The sequence below is a fragment of the Mastigoproctus giganteus genome, chromosome 11, assembly GCF_048544385.1.
Source record: "Mastigoproctus giganteus isolate SK-2022 chromosome 11, ASM4854438v1, whole genome shotgun sequence".
Lineage (NCBI taxonomy): Eukaryota > Metazoa > Arthropoda > Arachnida > Uropygi > Thelyphonidae > Mastigoproctus > Mastigoproctus giganteus.
Genome location: NC_143585.1, coordinates 78,570,427 through 78,589,913, shown reverse-complemented (window position 1 = coordinate 78,589,913; position 19,487 = coordinate 78,570,427). Strand labels below are relative to the sequence as shown.

At 38.5% G+C, this 19,487-nt stretch overlaps 1 protein-coding gene across 2 annotated transcripts in view; it reads left to right on the top strand.

Annotated features, from left to right (window-relative positions):
- LOC150078163 (uncharacterized) overlaps nt 1–19,487 on the top strand; it is a 333,303-nt gene that overhangs the window by 254,774 nt on the left and 59,042 nt on the right. The gene's annotated exons all lie outside the window — the stretch shown is intronic.

Below are 19,487 nucleotides of genomic sequence, written 5' to 3'. Positions count from 1 at the left end.
GACTTTCCTGGTGCCACCTTTACAAAGAACACATGCGTACATACATGCCCTCGAAGTATAATGATAGCAATCAACCGGTAAATCAGAAAACACGGCAACTAGAAAGGTATCTGGAATCCATCAGTTTAGAACTTATTCATGCTAAATAAACTCAAATTACTTTTACGAACAAAAGATTAAAGAACAACATAGAAATCTATATGCAAGTGAATCTGTAGGAAAAGTCACCAGTCACCATGCACAAGGACTTAGGCCTAACGCGGGGCTCATATTTCATAGCAACTCAATGGAGCAATGTGGATGCTACGCCAAGAGCTCGCAGGAATACATGACCTCAGCTAATCCGATTTGACCTAAACAATTGCTGCGAATCAAAATTATACAGATCGGAAAAACTGCAGGAAACCTTCATGTTGATTGAACTGTGAGATCTACTGCTCAGTGGAAAGAGCCCAAGAGATCCAACTACTGAAGAGGCCAAGGTTCGCATATGGTGGACTGTTGAAGCCTTGCATGGACTATTAAAGCTTAGGTTACCCAAATTTCTGTATGTTAGTTATGTGATTTCACCTTGTTAAATTTACGGTATATAAAAAAATTATTATGTAATGTTTTAGGAGGTTCTATATGATGTAAATAATTAATTATTTAATTAATGGATGCCGACCGTATTTATTGGCTCAATAAACAGATTTTAATAATGATTGTGCCATAAGTAATTCTGTAAACTTTTAGAAGGATTGGTTTAGGTCTGTCAGTAGGGCAGACGTATCCTATTAAATACCACTGATTGTGGTTTACCTGCAGTACAGGTTAATCACCAGACATTTTTATTATCAAGCTCATTAAATGCCACAACATCCCCTTCAGGTAAATAACCTGAATATTTAGACAGTGACGAAATTAAGCCGGATTAAAGGCACAGAGCTCGCCCTTCACAACTAAGTTGTATTCAAATAACAGAATGACACTGAATTCCAAATATTGCGATCCAAACTTTTTACATACCTTTTTTAATTTCGATTTGATTGCATTTCGTGATACTAATCAGTCTTAAATTAGAGCTTAAGAATTTCGAATTACCACTTATGCTTACCTTGAAACAGTTTCACTTCTAATTAAAAAAAAACTTTAGAAATATCTCGACTGTTTTAGAAGCGCATTGCACCGTACTATTCGTTAATTAATAATCATCTAACGTTTCGCTTTTTTAAATCCTTAAAAAAACAGTTCACTTTAAATAAGGGTGCATTTAATTTATGTAATTATCAAAAGTTAAAAAAAAAAATTATTTTCATGCGCCAAGAATTAAAAACTTCATTGAAATTAGACTTCGGTACAAAAATAAACAAAAACTCAAGAAAGTACCGCTTGCGTGCGTGCAAATCCCCCCCCCCCCATCAGTATCACGAGCCACCTTGAAACACGTGACAAGGGATTCTAATAATTGGCGTAATAACTCAGCCTCTGATAGAGCTTTCTTATCGGACGCTGCTGACTGGAACGCAAAGGCCTTTCCGAAACCCATAACCTATCTCAGGAGTCCACTGCTCTCCCATGTCAAGCACGTCGCAATCCTTCCCGCTGCGAGTGTTGAATTTCAAGCACCTTCGTATGTAATAGTACTATTTATCTGCATGTTGGCGTTGGAGATGAATAATTCTCCGTGTTGCTTTCTATGAGGGCTTCTCGGTTTGCACGCAAATAAGGAATGGGAGCAAAGAGGAAGTTTGTTTCTCTGTCTTCGACTAAGTGACACAGGTGACAGTTAATCAGAAACATCTCTCACTTTCGTAAAAAAACGGCTGACATCTTGAAAATCGTCTTGTTTCTGAGATATTGAGGTTATCCGTACACCTTTCTCACGCTGTGTTTAAATTTCCCACATTTGTTCTTGATCACAATCTCTGCATTCAGCGGTGACAGAGCAGGCCCTCGTCACTATCACATTGATCGCTATTCTTTGACAACCTCCGTAAAATGCCTAGATTTTATTCTCGTCTGGATTTTAGAAACTTTTTTTATATACTTCACACGGCAACCGAATTAGTCGATCTCGAGCAATACCGTTCAAGACTTGGACCTAAATGAACGTCAAGTAAACTGAGACTCGTTGCAGAAAAACAAAATGCATGGGACGCATAAATTATCAGGTGATACAGAAGCCTATGGTAGACATAAACTAGTCTGCAATCAAGTCACAAAGGCTGTTAGGCAAGCTAAGATAGATTATGAGAAATCTTTGCAAAGGATGCAAAGAAAAATAAGCAAAGACTTCTTTAAATCCAGTTGTCTGTAGGTCACAGTATATTTGTTCGTAGTAGCACAGCAGAATTGGATTACAGATTTCACAAGTAGCCGTTTCTTTGCTGTAGCATGAGTGGCAAAACGCTCTACAGAACGATTACATCGGGAGTTCTTAATCAGGGAGTCTCCACTCCCTTGGACAAACTTTATGCTTGTCCATAAGGACGTACTTTCAGTTGTAAATGCGACTTCTGTGGACTCCGTCATTACATATAACCGCACATTGTCAGAGATACTTGTTGGTTTTAGGAGCATCAGCGACAATTTACAGATATTTTTTTGTCTGTAAATTGTGTTCTGAGGACGATTTTCTGTTGGCTGGACGAAAAAACTTTGCTACCCTCGCGCCTGAGACCGACTAACTTAGCCACGTTGTGAAAAAGGCTCATAAAAATTTCCTCCCTTCATCGACGGGACTCTAACTCAGGTCTTTTCCACCCGGTATGGGGAAGACGACAATTCTACAAACTGAGCTACCACGAGGGCTCAGAGATACTGCAGGATAAAGATACTTCCACAGAAGTGATTTCTTAGTCACTTGACTTCCTTTCATTTCATTGACTAATATAAAACATTATTCGAAGAATCGTTTTGAATAAGAAAAAAAAAAGTACATTTACAGCAACTCTTGGTGTCATAAATATTGACCAAAAACCGGATTTTCCTCAAATCAACGTTAGTCGAGATTAGAATTTTCTGTCTCACAGAACATTTTTAAACGAGCTAATTCTCAAGTAAATTGCTTTCCGTGTCTTCTGAACACAAAGTGGGTAGATATTCAAAATTATTGGCTTTACAGCTTTGCTATCGATATTATCATCGGTGCTTTGCTCCAAAAGTAGTCTTCAGTTTTTCTGTGTGCTCTGGAGAATGAGGTAACTTCCCCAGAGCACATAACAGACCTACTTGTTAGAAGAAGCACGCTTTATTTCTTCCCCTGGCAATTTATCACCCCCCCACCCCTTCGGTGGTGCCCGGAGGTTCTCGATCTTTCGAACAAAACACATCAATCTAATAATAATAAGCTTGATTTCTTTATTGCCTTCTTCTGCAGTTACTCTTGTTGGTTTTTCTAAATGACTTGTTTGCTCTCATTAGAGGATACTGTTATTGGACCGCATAATTGGATAAAGAGAGGGAGGGAAGAAGCGAGGGAGGGGCAGTTCGGTTATATTTCTCTTGTGTGAGCGTTCTTGTTTTTAGTTTAATTATAATACAACGTAATTAAAATAATTAGAGTTGGGTGTCAGATACTAATTTATCACTTTCTTTACTTCTTAAATAAGTAGTCGGCATTGTTTTTTTTTGTACTCGAGTTTTCGTGCTGATTGTTGTCCGTCTTGACACTAATTTTCGGCGGACGCTTAATCGGAGCGTTAATCACGATAGTCGAAAGTATCTTGCAAACAGTTTTTTTCTGTAGATCCTGTTAGGAACTGTTGCAGCTTAAGGCTAATGAATGATTACTTCACCGGCTATTTTACTAATGCTAGACTGCTTACTCGATTACAGTTTTGAAATATTGCCACTTAGTAATGCCTAACACCTGATGTAGTACAATTTATGTGCAGTTGTTACACATCTTTCGAGGCACAGTGTTTTTGGTTCAAGAGACATCGTCGTTGACCACCCCTGCTCTAGATTTTTTAATCTTCTTCGCATTTATTTCTTTTCGTATAAAAGTGAAATACGTTATGATCAAAAAGTATTCAGACACGCCCTTCCACGAATATAATGTACTGTACCAAAAGTCAGTCCCCCGCGTACACACGTGTTTCTGCTTGAACATATCCAGGGAGGATAGAAATCGGAGATGAAACGTCGCTTAAAATTTAAGTCGATTGGCGCATCTGGGATTACTGAATTCAAAGATCACTGATCAGTATTTTTGACTCCCACTTCTTTCTCATTAAATTATACAATTCTTAATTGATTTTTTCTTTTTCTTGTTCATTCATCATGCCACCTGTTCAGCTTTCTGCTGTACCAACAGACCGTCAAATTCCCAGGATTTACTTTTCACAGGTAAAACACTTTGAAGAATGAGTCCAGTTCTAACATTTTAAAGCTAATCCGATGTATAATTACGAATTAGATTAGAATTTTAATTATACTAGAATTAAAAATCGAATAATGTAAACAGTAGAAAGTAATTAATTTGAATACAATTTTTAGATTTTTCCCTTTTTGGGGTCAAATAAAAGACTATATTATTTATTATCACAGTAACTACGAAAGAGACAAATGTGTTCTTTGATGTTTAATAAAAACAGATTGGTTGGTTATATTGTATTGTATTGTATTATAGATTATTCTATAGTATTGTACTATAGGATAACACAATGAGATTTTGAGCACTGTTAACTACCATATCGCTAGGTCCAAAGCCGTGGGGGAGGGGACTTTGTTTGAATCTGCCCCAGATTACTGGCGTAAACTAACATAACCTTTTTTTACTAGCTAAAAATGAAAGTAAAAAAAAAAAACAAAAAAACCCACACTTCTTTTGCTTGAATCCTCCCGAATTTGGCCATGCCCGCAACTCGGTGACAAGGTGTATTTGGCTGAACTCCATAATCTGGAGTTCAGCCAAATACACTATTATTACTAAGTAAAAGTGTCAAATTGAATATAGTGTACTTTGCTAAAAATTTAATTGTACTGTATTAACTGCATTTTTTCTTATATCCATTAATTGTTACTTGGCGCTATTATTATCCTTCCGCCAGGGTAAGTTACAAGTTCTCACATAATCTAATCATCGTATATTTGTTATATACGTATTTACCTTTTGCTGTTCGTGCGTAAGTTTAATGGCGAAGAACGTTGCCCCGCTAGAGTGGTGAAGTCGTAACTGATAGCGGGAGGATAATAGACAACCACAATTTCATATTTGCTGAAGAATGCTTAAAATAAAAAATAATAATAATTCCACTAACAACAATATAAATTGTTTCATCTGTGGGCTAAAATTCAGAACAGGGTGCGCACTCCAAACTATCGAAATACAATGTATGGTGAACTGTTGCTTTTTTTAATAGACTAATATTCGGCTAGTGAAAAAAGGCGAAAAAATAGAAACGTACAGGTGAAAAAAAAAAATCTACAGTCTGGAGTGCACACCCTGTTCTGAATTTTACCCATCCGTATTTCTGTCTGCGAAAATATTTTCACAAAAACGGTTTTTGCTTGAATCTACAAACAGAAAACTGGTTTTATACTCACTAGATTAAGCTGCCCTAATCAAAAATAAATAATGTTAATTTAACTGCTGTCTTGGATTCTAGAAATTTCTAGAATCTGTATAATTAAATTGAATTTCATCAAGTGACCAGCCGATAAGATGTACTGCACACCAATCAATAAATATTTGCGTTGCCGCAGCCACAGTTTCAGAGCCAGCCAATATCAAGACGTTTGAGTAATTTTAAAGTTATCAGCATTTGTTGCATCTGATTTAACAAACTCGAAGAATACAAGAAGTTTAAATACCCCTGGGCGGATTTTGATAAGATGCTTTCTTAAACAAAAGAAAAAAAAAAAAAATCCGAACAGTCCACATACCCTCTTATTAATAAGGAACATTTCAACAGTACTTAAATCATTCCGTTTTTTTCTTTTTATTTTATAGCTTATTTCTTTTATCTTATCCACTTATCAGAAGACATTCTAAACACTTAATATGAATAAAAAAGTAATGATCATTTTTATTTGTAGTGATCTGTATGAATTAACGTTTGTTAATTGTAGCTTTAATTATAAATTGCAACTTATCGTAATGTTAACATTTAAAATAGCATCGCTTTATTCGTATTAAACCTCTTTACTTACAAGTGCGAGAGGTGTAGTCATTAGAAAATGCCAAATATACACAACAGGACACAAAAGACCTCCCACAGTGAAACACCATCCTGTGTAGATCCCGTCTGGCGTGTCTAATTATTATTGTTGTTGTGCTGGGCAGTGTCTTGACGTTTAGATGGCAAAATTTAAAGAACGCTAAAGACGGCTTAACGTCCTCTCGCATTTTCATGGTCATCAAAACCTCCTGACGGCTCCAAGGTCCTCATACCAGGTCTGGCAGGATGAGGCTTAATTCACACCGATCGGAGGCCCAGAGGTAGGGGAACGAAAGAGCACGTGGCTGACCATCTATTTCGCTGTGACAACACGGCAAGAAAAATTGATGAACTAAGCGGTGACTTCATTGGACTTATGACTGTTCTCCAGTACGTGATTAAATTGCGTAAGGGAGAACCAGAAAGAAAGGTAGTGATTAAAGTTGATAATGTTCTTCCACACTCTTATTTAAAACACTAGGGCAAAAACATTAACCCTCGTAGAAGATGCTTGGAATCCCTTCATATATAATTGTCACTGTTGGCCATTCTGTCATTGGATCTGTAAACAGACGTTCGTTTTTAATAAGTGGTATCGCAGCCACTGCTTTTTTTAATGATTTTTTTTATTATTATTATTTTGAATTGCCTACGTAAAACGTGTATGATTAAATCTAAGTTCACTTCCTAAATTTTAATAAATTTATTTAGACACCTTTTCTTTTTTCTAAGGTAAATTTCTTCTCATTTGACTTCTTAGTAATTGTCTTGATTTGATTTGCAAATGCCGTCATTTTGACGGTCGTTTGCGATAGCAATAATGAGGATTTATTCAAGATGGCTACTCTAGTATTTCTTCCAAGCATTCGCCTCTCCCACCTTTAATCGAAGTGTTCTGGGAACTAGACTTCAACGTGTCTGAATACATGCATGTGCGCGCGCACACACGCGCGTTAATCCTTAACCATAGACTATGACCTCTGCTACCAAAGAATTCAAAGGCACTGGGCTGGAATTACTCAGCTCCATTTTAGATCCACCTTTGTGGACTATGAAGACCGTAGTACTTCTTCAGCCTAAGGAGATTTTGGAATCCAGTGACGCTCTCATTAACACTGAGCGGTTTGATATGCTCACGCGGCGCCTTTTTAATTATAACTGAATATACACTGCCCAATAAAAATATTAAAACCACCTATCTAATAATTGGTATGTCCTCCTCTTGCTACGAGTATGAGGCACGGTCTCTTTTCCACCCGGTGTGGAGAGGACGATGATTAACCACTGTGCTACCGCAAAGACATCAACAATGGGTAGGTAGGTTATAAGGACTTCAAAACTTTTCCAGAAAAACAACCTCCATACCAAAGCACTGCCGCATCTACCTGTTTCTGTTGGACTAGGACATGGGAGTGATTCCTCTCCACAATTTGTTGCCTTATCCTCTATCTACCGTCTTCTCATAGCATGGAGGCTCGATCATTAAGAAAGGGCCTCCAACCATGGGAGCGGGGACAGGACAGTAGAGGGACGCCTACCGGCTGCCTAAGCTCTGGCTTGAACAAGAGCGCAGGAAAGGAACAGGAGAGACTAACGGTAGAGAAAGTGGGGGAAGAGAAGGTAACCCCTACGCAAGTGAGAAGCAAGAACCTATAGTCGGTAAAGGCAGGGGGGTGGAAGAGGGGGAATATTCCCCATTAACCATGCGTATAATAAGTGTTCCTAGGTCTATCTAAAAAAACCCCTCAAAACCTGGTCGTCATGCCTCCCCCTTACGATAATACCTGGATACAATGCAGGGTGAAGGGACCCTAAAGGAGGGTAGGGTTGGAATGGCCCATAGCGGGCCAGATAGCAGACGAAAAAAAATAATAAATAATTACATAAGATAAGCGGTGAAGACGGCCTTCTGGCGCAGCAGGGAGACAGTATCCTACGTCAGAACAATCTAGAAATCTGCACTATATTCCATCGGCAAGGAAGGAGCAGTCACAAGATGGAAGGACTAACAGGATCCAGGCAAGAAAAGCAAGACAATTCAGCTAGACTTCCAGCAGAGCAGAATCCCTGGACCAGTCCAACCTAGATAGACCCTCGTGGGTAGCACAGCTGATGTAATCACCATCACTTCCACACTGGATGGAAAAGATCTCAGTTCAAATTGTCAATGACGTGGAAAATTTTTATTGGCCTTTTTCACAACATGACTGAGTTTTCTTGCGTAAGTCGAGGCTTTTTTTTTATTTCTTACGTATTAGCAATGGCCACATGGTGCAAGAAAGCTTATGGCTTATGCTGCGACAGCCAAAAAAAAAAAAAAATAAATAAATAAAATAATAATAATAATAAATAAAATTTAAAAAATAATAATAATAAAGAAATAACAATAATAATTAAGAAATAAATAACAATAATAATAAAATAACAAAAAAAATAAGAATAAAATAATAATAATAAAAAAAATTTAAAATAATAAATAAATAAGAGAAAAGGAAATGGACAACTTAAACGTTTCCCCTCCTCCCATACGTAATCATCCAGCTGACCTTTGAATTTCCCCAAACTGTCAGCCTCTACCACCTATGTAGGTAACTTATTCCAGTAATTTATAACCCGCTGGCTAAAATAAAACTTCCTACAGTCCAATCTAAACATCTCCCCCCGTAACTTGAAATTATGTCCCCTACTTCTAGAATCATTTATAACCGTGGAAATTTCCTCCTCATTCATTTTGCTTATAGATCTGAGTCTTAAACATCTCAATCAAGTCTCTTCTAAGGTGACTAGTTTCCAAGCTCTGCAACCCACATTTCGAAGTTTTTCCTCATGTGGACGCCCTTTTGCCGATCTCACCAGGCGAGTTACCGGTCTCTGGACCCTTTCAAGAAGCACAATGTCTTTCTTTAGGTGCAGTCTCCATACCTGAACACAGTATTCCAAGTGTTGTCCAACAATAGCCTTATATAATGGGATTATGACGTCCTTATCTCTACTAGCAATTGTTCGAAACATCATCGATAGGACACCATAGGCCTTCCTTGCAACCTGTCTACAATGCTCAGAAAAATTAGTCTGACCGTATCGTAACACCCAAGTCCCTTTCCTCCACACCGGCTTTAGTTCAACTCCAAGTGTATAAATTATTTTGGGGTTACTGTTCCCCAGGTGCAATACCTTACACTTTGCTGGATTAAAGCATAGCTGCCATTTTTCTGACCATCCCTGAAGTCTATCTAGCTCATTCTGAAGAAGCTCTGCTTGGCGGTGATCATTAACTACTCTGCAGATGTTTACATCATCTGCAAATTTAGACATCACGCCCTCTATCCCTTCATCGATGTCATTTATGAAAATCAAAAACAGTGGTCCTAATACTGATCTTTGGGGAACCCCACTTCTTACATCAACCCAATCTTAGGAATAACCATTTATCACAACCCTCTGCCTCCTGCCCTGAAGCCGTCCAGCTATTCATCTAAGGACTTTCCCTGTGATTCCAACCTGTTCCAGCTTATAAAGTAACCGCCTATGTGGGACTGAGTCAAATGCTTTGCTGAAATCCAAATAAACAGTGTCGAAATTATTCCCAAAGTCCAGCTCTTGAGTGACCCTGTCAAAATAACTAACCAGATTAGTTAAACATGATTTTCCCTTTACAAAACCATGCTGAGTATCCTTCAGAATTCCATTTCTTTCTAAATGATCTTGAATTCCAACTTTGATCATTGTATCAATGATTTTCCCTACTACTGAAGTTAGACTAACCGGTTGGTAATTTCACACTTCACTCTTAGAACCGCTCTTATGTATTGGGGATACATTGGCACTTTTCTAATCCAACGGAATCACTCCCGAGTCCAGTGATGCTCGCATAATTAGCCTCAATGGTTCAATACACTCACTTGCCCCGCCCTTAAGATTATAGGGTATATGCCATCAACCCCAGGAACCTTACTGGCCTGTAGGCGCGAAAGTTTTTATTAAATAAACATGTGAACATTAATTACATTTTTTTTCAACTTCACTCCCATAATTTCTCATTGATGTAAAGGGTTTTTCTTCTGTAAATATCGATGCAAAGTAACTGAGTTCATCTGCAACTTCAGCTGTGTTATCTAACACTATCCATTACATAAGGGTCCAATTTGGTTTGTTCTTCTCTTCTTTGCATTTATATATGTGAAGAATTCCTCCCCCCCTCCCGCCCTCTTTACTCTCTTTGCTATAATCTGCCTTTGCCAGCCTAACCTTTTCTGTGGCACTATTACAGATCAATTTGTAGCTGTTATAGGATTTAGTACTTTTTATTGCTCTGACTTTTCCATGCTGTCTTTATTCGGTCTCAGGCGAGAATATGTTTTTTTTGTCCAGAAAACAGCAAATCGATCACGAAACACACAATTTGCATACGTACACACGCACACTGGCAAAAAATAAATAAAATAATAACTAGGGGATTCTGCTCTCTGCTCGCTTTGCTTCCCAAACCCCGCGCACGCTTTTCTGCGTAATATGTAGAGGTATGACGGAGTAAGTAAAATCTTTTCTACGTAAAAGACACACCTGTCGAAACGCACTAATCAATATCTAATCTAATATATAAAAGAAAATAGAAAGTGTAAGAAAAAACTATAAAAAGTAAAATTGTATGAATGTTGTGAATGAATGAAAGTTATTATTAATTGCATGTTCTATCTTAGCCTCTTCACCAGACAGACTGATGGCGGCTATGGAGGTCCTCAGGGATCTCATGGTTATCCAAGCTGACACCATGCTGTAGCTTTTCCTAGCTGGCATTTTGTGGGATGCTGACACTGGCTATTAGGGTAGGAATCTTTCCCTATGTTTTTATTCCTACCACCTGGGGTGGTTGTCTCCTTCCCCCACCTTGTGTGGTCCCTCCACCCTTTTGCCTGGTGGCTGACCCCATCACCCAATTTCAACTCCCACCCTCTTCCTATCTCCCCATTATCTCCTTTCCAACTTTTTTTTTTTTTTTTTTGTTTTTGTTTTTGGCTCTCCTTGGATGCCTAGACTACCCCATGGTTCACCCCACCAGAGCTTTCTTCTCTCCTAATGTGTTCTGGCCTGTCTCCCCATGACGATGATAGAAACTGGGGTTGTTAGTGGCTCTCCACAGCTCTCCCAGGCTAAGTGGCCAGAGGAACAGCACAACACACACGCACCCTGGCCTTATGCAGAGTATTGTATTCTACACAGAGTAAAAATGTGCATTTGGGGAAGAGACCCTTGGTGCTGCCAGACAAAAAATCACTGCGCAGTGATCGAAATCTAATCAGGAAATTACCTATGTAATTATTTACCTGTGCATTTGTAGTGCGCGACATTTTCAAGGTCGAGTAAATATCACTGTTTATTAAAATTATCTACCTTATCTATCATTATAGTAGTAAAATTATCTACCTGCGTTCACATAGGTCACTTTGCTTTAGGTTCCCATAAATATTTACAAACTATGTAAATATTTAAAATATTTACAAATAACTAAATTATTTAGAAATTTACAATATTCATTAATATACAAAAAACGTTACAATGGAACATCAAATGTTAGACAGCGAAGCGCGTGTACGAGATTGGTGAACGTTATGGAGGCAGTGTCAATAATTACTGTAATTGCATTTGTAATGAAGCTCTCTTCTCACATTGGCTCGAATAAATATTACTAGGAGGAAAAGTTAATGTATAGAGAGATAATACGAACCTTCATTCAGTATGGAATCGAGCCACCTTTTGTTTCGAATAGCAGTAAGTGTCCGGCGCGACATGGATTCTGTAAGGTGTTTTGGTCTAATTGTAACCCTTCTTCCAGAAAAATATCTCTCGTAGCTGCGACGAATTTGAAGGAAGAGGACTTCGTTGCCGAATAGCTCCCTCCAGCATATCCCACACATTCTCAATAGGATTGAGATCAGGTGAATGTTGGGGCTAGGACATGTTCATGACAAGTTGTCATGTTCTCCCAACCATTCTGGCACGATGCACTATTGTATTGTCATCCATAAAGTGGCCATCACCTTCGGGATAAAATTGTAACATTGCAGGGTGCAGTAGATCTAATACAAAGTTCAGGTGCTCTCTGGGTGATATTCGACCTGCCATCGATATCAGCGGACCCTTGACTTGGCGGATTATGGCCTTAGCTGCCAATGCGCCATAAAAAATCAAATCATATCAGCGGACCCAGTCTGTGCCAACAAAACATTTCTAATACCATAATACTACTTCCAGATGCTTGGATTGTCTTAACAAGGCAAGTAGGGTCTATCGCTTCTTGAGGTTCTCGCCACACTCTCTGCCTACCATCACTGTCAAAAAAAAAAAAAAAGTGTATCGTAATTCGTCTGACCATATGACTTTCTTGCATTGTTCCACTGTCCAATCACTACGTTCTTAGCACCACTGTAAGTGGATTTTTCTCCCTTTTTATCTGAAACAAGTAGCTTCCGAATAGGCAGGCTATTGCCAACATCTAATTTCTTCAATTCCCTGCGAATGGTATGGGTTGAAATAGGGCAATTGTGGGCTTGTTGAATTCAGATGTTATTTCCTCCACACCCCTCCTTAGAGTACGACGGCTTCACTCCTGAAGTATTGTTCTTCTACAACACTTACATCCTTTGAGATGTGGAAGAACCACTTGCTTCCCAGTAATTAAAAACCTTTGAGACTGATGCTTTTGAGAAACCAGTTATGTCTTTCGTTTCTTGAATCGTGATTCATGCTAAAAAGATCTTATGCACCCATGATAAGATCTTTTTCGGTCTGATAGATCACATGTTTACCCCATTCTGGGTTCAGATTGCTGCAGGCCGAACAGTCTGTGCAGTCTTTATACTCAACGAGTTATCACGTCATCGTTCCACTTCAGTTTTCTCTGCATTTATTTGCATTTCTTCTTTCTGTGACTCAATAAAAAGGTTCGTATTTTTTTTTTTTTTTTTTTTTTTTTTTTGGCCAGTTTGTCTATTCTCTTCTCTTGAAATTGATGCCTTAACCTTTTTTTACCTTTGACCATATAGTTTTTCTAGATGAAACCGATTTTATGTATTTTGGCCACTGCCTGTTGTTTGTTCTGCACTGACGAGTTCTTGATACTCACTCAAGGAACATTTTGCCATCACCTTCAAGCAGTTTCTGATCAGAAGCATGAGATCCCCGCCTCTCCGTTCCTCCTGAAAGCGCAATATTCGCCGAAGTGGGTGATATACGCTTCTTGTAACACGAGGATAAATATAAATACATGACGGAGCACATTTCGGCAGAGAAATTATCAAGGAGGATGCGTAGACTGAGGTGGATCTGTGGCATGGCCAGTTCGATCATCTTCCTCTAGAGTTGCGCTAAGTCCAGGGAATATCACGGTGATAAGCCGGAAACAAGGCGGCATTTGGTAGAGGCTACAAACGAAACTGCTTTTGCCACCAGTAAAGAAATAATTCGCTATGCAGTATAGACAGCCCACTTTTTGAAATGACTGCCTTATTAGTATTAGTAACGGCCGTATGGTGCAAGAAAGCCTATGGCTTATGCTGCACCAGCCAAAAAAAAAAAAAAAAAAAAATCCGAACAAAACAATGATAAAAACAAAAATTAAATAAATAAATAATAATAATTAATAAATAAATAAAAATAATAAAATGAAATTAAAAATTAAATAAAAAGGAAATTAATCCTATCATCCTATGCGCTTCCCTTACCCGAAAGTACTATCCAGATGACCTTTGAATTTCCCCAAACTGTCGGCCTCTACCACCCATGAAGGCAACTTATTCCAGTAATTTATAACTCGCTGGCTAAAATAAAACTTCCTGCAGTCTAATCTAAACATTTCCCCGCGTAACTTGAATTTATGTCCCCTAGTTCTAGCATCATTTATAATCTTGAAAATTTTGTCCTCATTCATTTTACTGATGCCTCTCAGAGCCTTAAACACCTCAATCAAATCTCCTCTAAGGTGTCTAGTTTCCAAACCCACATATTCGAAGTCTTTCTTCATAAGGACGCCCTTTTGCCGATCTCACCAGGCGAGTTACCCTTCTTTGCACCCTTTCAAGAAGCTCGATGTCTTTCTTTAGGTGCGGTCTCCATACTTGAACACAGTATTCCAAGTGTGGTCTAACATAAGCCTTATATAATGGGATTATCACGTCCCTATCTCTACTTGCAAAAGTTCGATAGATCATCGATAGGACACCATGGGCCTTCCTTGCAACCTGTTTACAATGCTCAGAGAATTTCATGTCTGACCGTATCGTAACACCCAAGTCCCTTTCCTCCAGTACTGGGTTTAGTTGAACTCCACCAAGTGAATAAGTTATTTTGGGATTACTGTTTCCCAGGTGTAATACCTTACACTTTGTTGGATTAAAGCACAGCTGCCATTTTTCTGACCATTCTTGAAGTCTATCGAGGTCTCTCTGAAGAAGCTCAGCTTGACAGTGATCATTAACTACTCTACCAATTTTAACATCATCTGCAAATTTAGACATCACGCCCTCTATCCCTTCATCAATGTCGTTTATGAAAATTAAAAACAACAGTGGTCCTAATACTGATCCTTGGGGAACCCCACTTCTTACATCAACCCAATCTGAGGAATAGCCATTTATCACAACCCTCTGCCTCCTGCCCTGAAGCCATCCTTCTATCCATCTTAGGATTTTCCCAGTGATTCCAACCTGTTCCAGCTTATAAAGCAACCGCTCATGTGGGACTGAGTCAAAAGCTTTGCTGAAATCTAAATAAACAATGTCGAAATTATTCCCTAAATCCAGCTCGTGAGTGACCCTTTCGAAATAGCGAACCAGATTTGTTAAACATGATTTTCCCTTTACAAAACCATGCTGAGTATCCTTGAGAATTTCAATTCGATCCAAATGATCCTGAATTCCACCCTTGATCAATGCCTCCATGATTTTCCCTACTACTGAAGTCAGACTGACAGGTCGATAATTTCCCACTTCACTTTTAGAGCCACCCTTATGTATGGGAGATACATTTGCACTTTTCCAATCCAAGGGAATCTCCCCAGAGTCTAGTGATGCTCGCATAACCAGCCTCAGTGGTTCAATGCACTCGCTTGCCGCCTCTCTCAAGATTATAGGGTATATTCCATCAACTCCAGGAGCCTTACTAGTCTGTAGGCTTGAAAGTTTTTTCATTAAATAATCTTGCGAAATTTCAATATCATTAATTACATATTTTTTAACTTCGCTCCCACAATTTCCCTTTGCCACAAAAGGCTTTTCATTTGTAAATATCGATGCAAAATAACTGTTGAGTTCATCTGCAACGGCAGCTGGTGTATTTATTACTATCCCCTTTCCCTTACGTAAAGGTCCGATCTGGTTTGTCCTGCTCTTCTTGGCATTTATATATGTGAAGAATTCTTTATCCCCCCCTCTTTGCTCTGTTTGCTACTGATTTCTCATAAACTGCCTTTGCCTGTCGAACCTTTTCTGTGGCTCTATTACACATCACCTTGTAGCTGTTATAGGCTTCAGTACTTTTTATTGCTCTGTAACGTTTCCATGCCACCTTTTTCTGCTCAAGTAATGTGGCAACTTCACTATTCATCCAACTTGGAACCCTTCTCGTGGAGTATTTTTTTAATGGTATATACGCATTCAAGGCATCTGTGATTAATGTTTTAAAAGCGTACCACAGTTCAATTGTATTCATTCTCTGCGCGATATCTACCCAGTTAATAGAGGCCATGTAGTACCTTAAGGCATCGTAATTTCCTTTTCTGAAATTAAAACCCATTCCTTTGCCTTTTACTTCTGCTACCTCTCTCGTCATCATCCACCGTAGAACTCCGTGATCACTTCCTGCTGCTGGTTCCTCTACTGTCAGCCCTGTTATGTCATCTGATTCATGTGTGATGATGAGGTCTAGGATATTCTTTTCTCTAGTACTTTCCCTGACATGTTGATACAAATAACAGTCATCTAGTTGATTTAAAAATTTTGTTCCCCACGTCGAGTTTCCTTTCCATTTACTCCAATCAATTAGAGGCAAATTGAAATCACCCATAATAAGGCATTGACGCTTACTTGCCCATTCCATTTGCATGTAGAGGCTTTTGTCGTAGTCTTCACAATCACCTGGTCTGTAGATTACGCCTACTCGCATTGTACCTTTGTTTCCAACTATCTCACACCATACAGACTCTATACTAGCATGTGAAATGACTGAATCTGGGAAAGCTATCGTCGCACTCAGGCTGCTTCTGATAAGAAGCATTACCCCACCACCCCTTCTATCTACTCTATCCTTCCTAAATACATTATACAAGCCATACTGAAACTCATCATCCCCAATTTCCGGGTGGCACCACGTCTCCGTAAGCCCTATTATGTCCGCGTTACTTGTTTTAACCAGCAGTTCGAATTCGCTCATTTTATTGACGACACTTCTAACGTTACTGTATAAACAATTAAGATTTACTGTTCTTGTATATTTAACAACCCTAACACAACCCTTGAAGTTTTTTAGGCTCTCTTCCCTGGCATTAGGTACCCGCTCACTTGAAACGTTTCTGCCCCCAGAACATCTAGATAATACGTCCAGTTGGGGTAACAGATAAGAACTCTTAAGGTATGTGCAAGAGTTACATTGACCAATATTATCAGATAAACGCGTGTCAGTATTACCCACATCCCCCCTAACTAGCAGTTTCCCTGAGCCTTTAAGGTATCCTCAATAATACTGGCAAAAACTTTTGCACCACCTTTGTTTAAGTGTATCCCGTCTCTACAAAACAAATTCCTTCTACCTACAAGTGTGGGCCATGCTGATAGAAATTTACCCCCTAAAGCCTTGCAGATTCCTTCAAGTCTTGAGTTAATCCACAAGGCTCTTAACATATAATCCCTCCTATCTTGTCTGGGCAGAATTGCAGACACATAGACATTATGGCCTAGCTCGCGACATTTCCTCAGCATGGTCCTGTATTTTTCCAACAAATCTTCAGATCGTGTACGTTTAATATCGTTTGTCCCCACATGAATAATAATATTTTCTTTACCCCCTTTAAAATCTGACAGTCTGTTGGTGACATCATCAATAGTTGCTCCCGGCAGACATACCCTGGTTCTGCTCCACCTATCTTTATTACAAAAAATATTCCCCGTTTCCCTGACAATGGAGTCTCCTAATAAAACAATGTCCTTTCTAACCAGGGTAGTTTGCACTTGGTTCTTCTGTTTTGAGGCTCGAATCGGGTGTGCATCACTTGGTAGATTGCTGGAGTTTTGAGTCCCTGACGAGCTCCCAGAAGCATTATTTTCGAGGGCAAGCACTCGTTTTTTCAGGGATTCAAATTGTTCCATCAGTGCACCAAATTGTAATTTAAGATCGGTGCACTCCTTACATCGATCACAAAGAAAAGAATCCCCAGGTGAGGTAGGATTAGTCACGAGGTCGACCTTGGAAAACATTCCACAGGTTCCACAACGGATTAAATCATGACTCACCCGTAAATCGCCATCTGCTATTTCCGTGTGAGTCACGATACCCTGTGACGTGTTTAAGGCAGATCTCGTAACAACCATTATAAAATTAAATAAATATCAATGAAAGTAACTTTAAAAAATTATATCTATAATATTATTAAAATCAAACAGTTACAGGAAAACCTATAACAAAATAATCCAACAATATTTAAATAAATCAAATATTTAAAAGCACTATCCAAAATTATGATTGCATGCAAGCAATCACAAGGTAGTCGATTTAAAAAATCGAATTTAGCTATATGCCAACTTGTAATTTGATGATTAATAAGTTTATTGCTAAAACCCTTATTACAATATTTCATCACACTCTTAAGCTAGGGGTTTTAGAGTACGTCGTTGACATAACAAAATAAAAGAAAATAATAAATTACAATAAATGAGAAATTCAGATAGAGATGGTGAGATTGAAAGGAAAATTAAAGGCGAAAGCTATGTTGAGATATCTGTCCTTATGGAATACAGTGGTAGTCTCATCAGTATGCACCAGATGGTATATATGTTTTACAAAACTTGCTGGAAGTGATGCAAACAAATCAAGGTTAATTTAAAGGGGCAGGGGTTAGATTTAATCGTTCAACTGAAATCATCCGGTTGCGGGCTGTGAACACCTCTCGCATGTACACTCTTCCCCTTGTAGATCTAAGAAAGTCAACGTCAACAGCTTGTGCTGCAGATAGGATTTGCGTAGGGAGACACCTTCCCAAGAGTTGAAAACCTCTTTCTGGCTCTAAGGGCAGGTTTCGAGCAAAGGGCTTAGTTATGATATTATCCACTCAATGATTTCCTAAACATCAGGAGGAGTCAAATGAACCCTTGACATTAAAACCGATGAACGTTTTAATGGTTTCTGCCATTATCAATGCATTATCAATTCTGGCAACTGAATCCGATGTATGTATGCAATGTACTTCAACATCTAGTATTCATCTGCGAAGATTCTACTGATGGTTATGGGGGGGGGACGACAGATATCCAATAAGCTGAAAGTCATTAGAAACTCTGATGTAATAAATACGAATTGAAAATTGATTCTGTATTCATTGTTACATTTTAACTCTATATACAAATCCACCTGTGGTCTGTGTTCAAAATCACCTCCTAGAAAATGCTCTTGAAGTTTAGCCGATACGTGCGTAACACCCTGTGTATCAGGGGTGGCCAACAAGTCGATCGCGGCTTTAATTTCGGTCGATCACAAAGAATTTTAAATATATATAAAAAATTGATTAGTCAAAATCTAAATATTATTATTATTATTATTATTATGCGTCCCATTGCTTAAGCTTATTACAAATCCGCCGACCACGTGACGCAGTTACATTGTGGAGAGCATCGAGTGTGTGTGTCTCGAATTTTTATTTAGCTTGCTTAATATTAATAACTGGACAGTACTTATACGTTAATTTATTACCCTTTGATTTAAAATGAATACTACGAAATAGAGTAAAACGTATCATTTTCATCAAGAGTGGGAACTAGAACACTTTTTGTAATGTTGTCGTTTGATTTGCAATGCTTCCGTGGCTATACCCAAAAAAGGAAATTTAGAAAGGCACTTCAACGCACTCCATGGTAAATACCAATCGGATTATCCGCCTAATAGTGACCTTAGAAAAAATAAATTAAAAGAATTTAAATCCAGATTATTCGCACAACAAAATTTCTTCATTTACAATCTAAAGCAGTAACTGCAGCATCATTTGAAGTGAGCCGTCTTGCAAAAACATGCAAACCATTTTCTGATGGTCAATTCATCAAAGACTCATTTTTAGAAATAACAGATTCTCTTTTTGAAAAT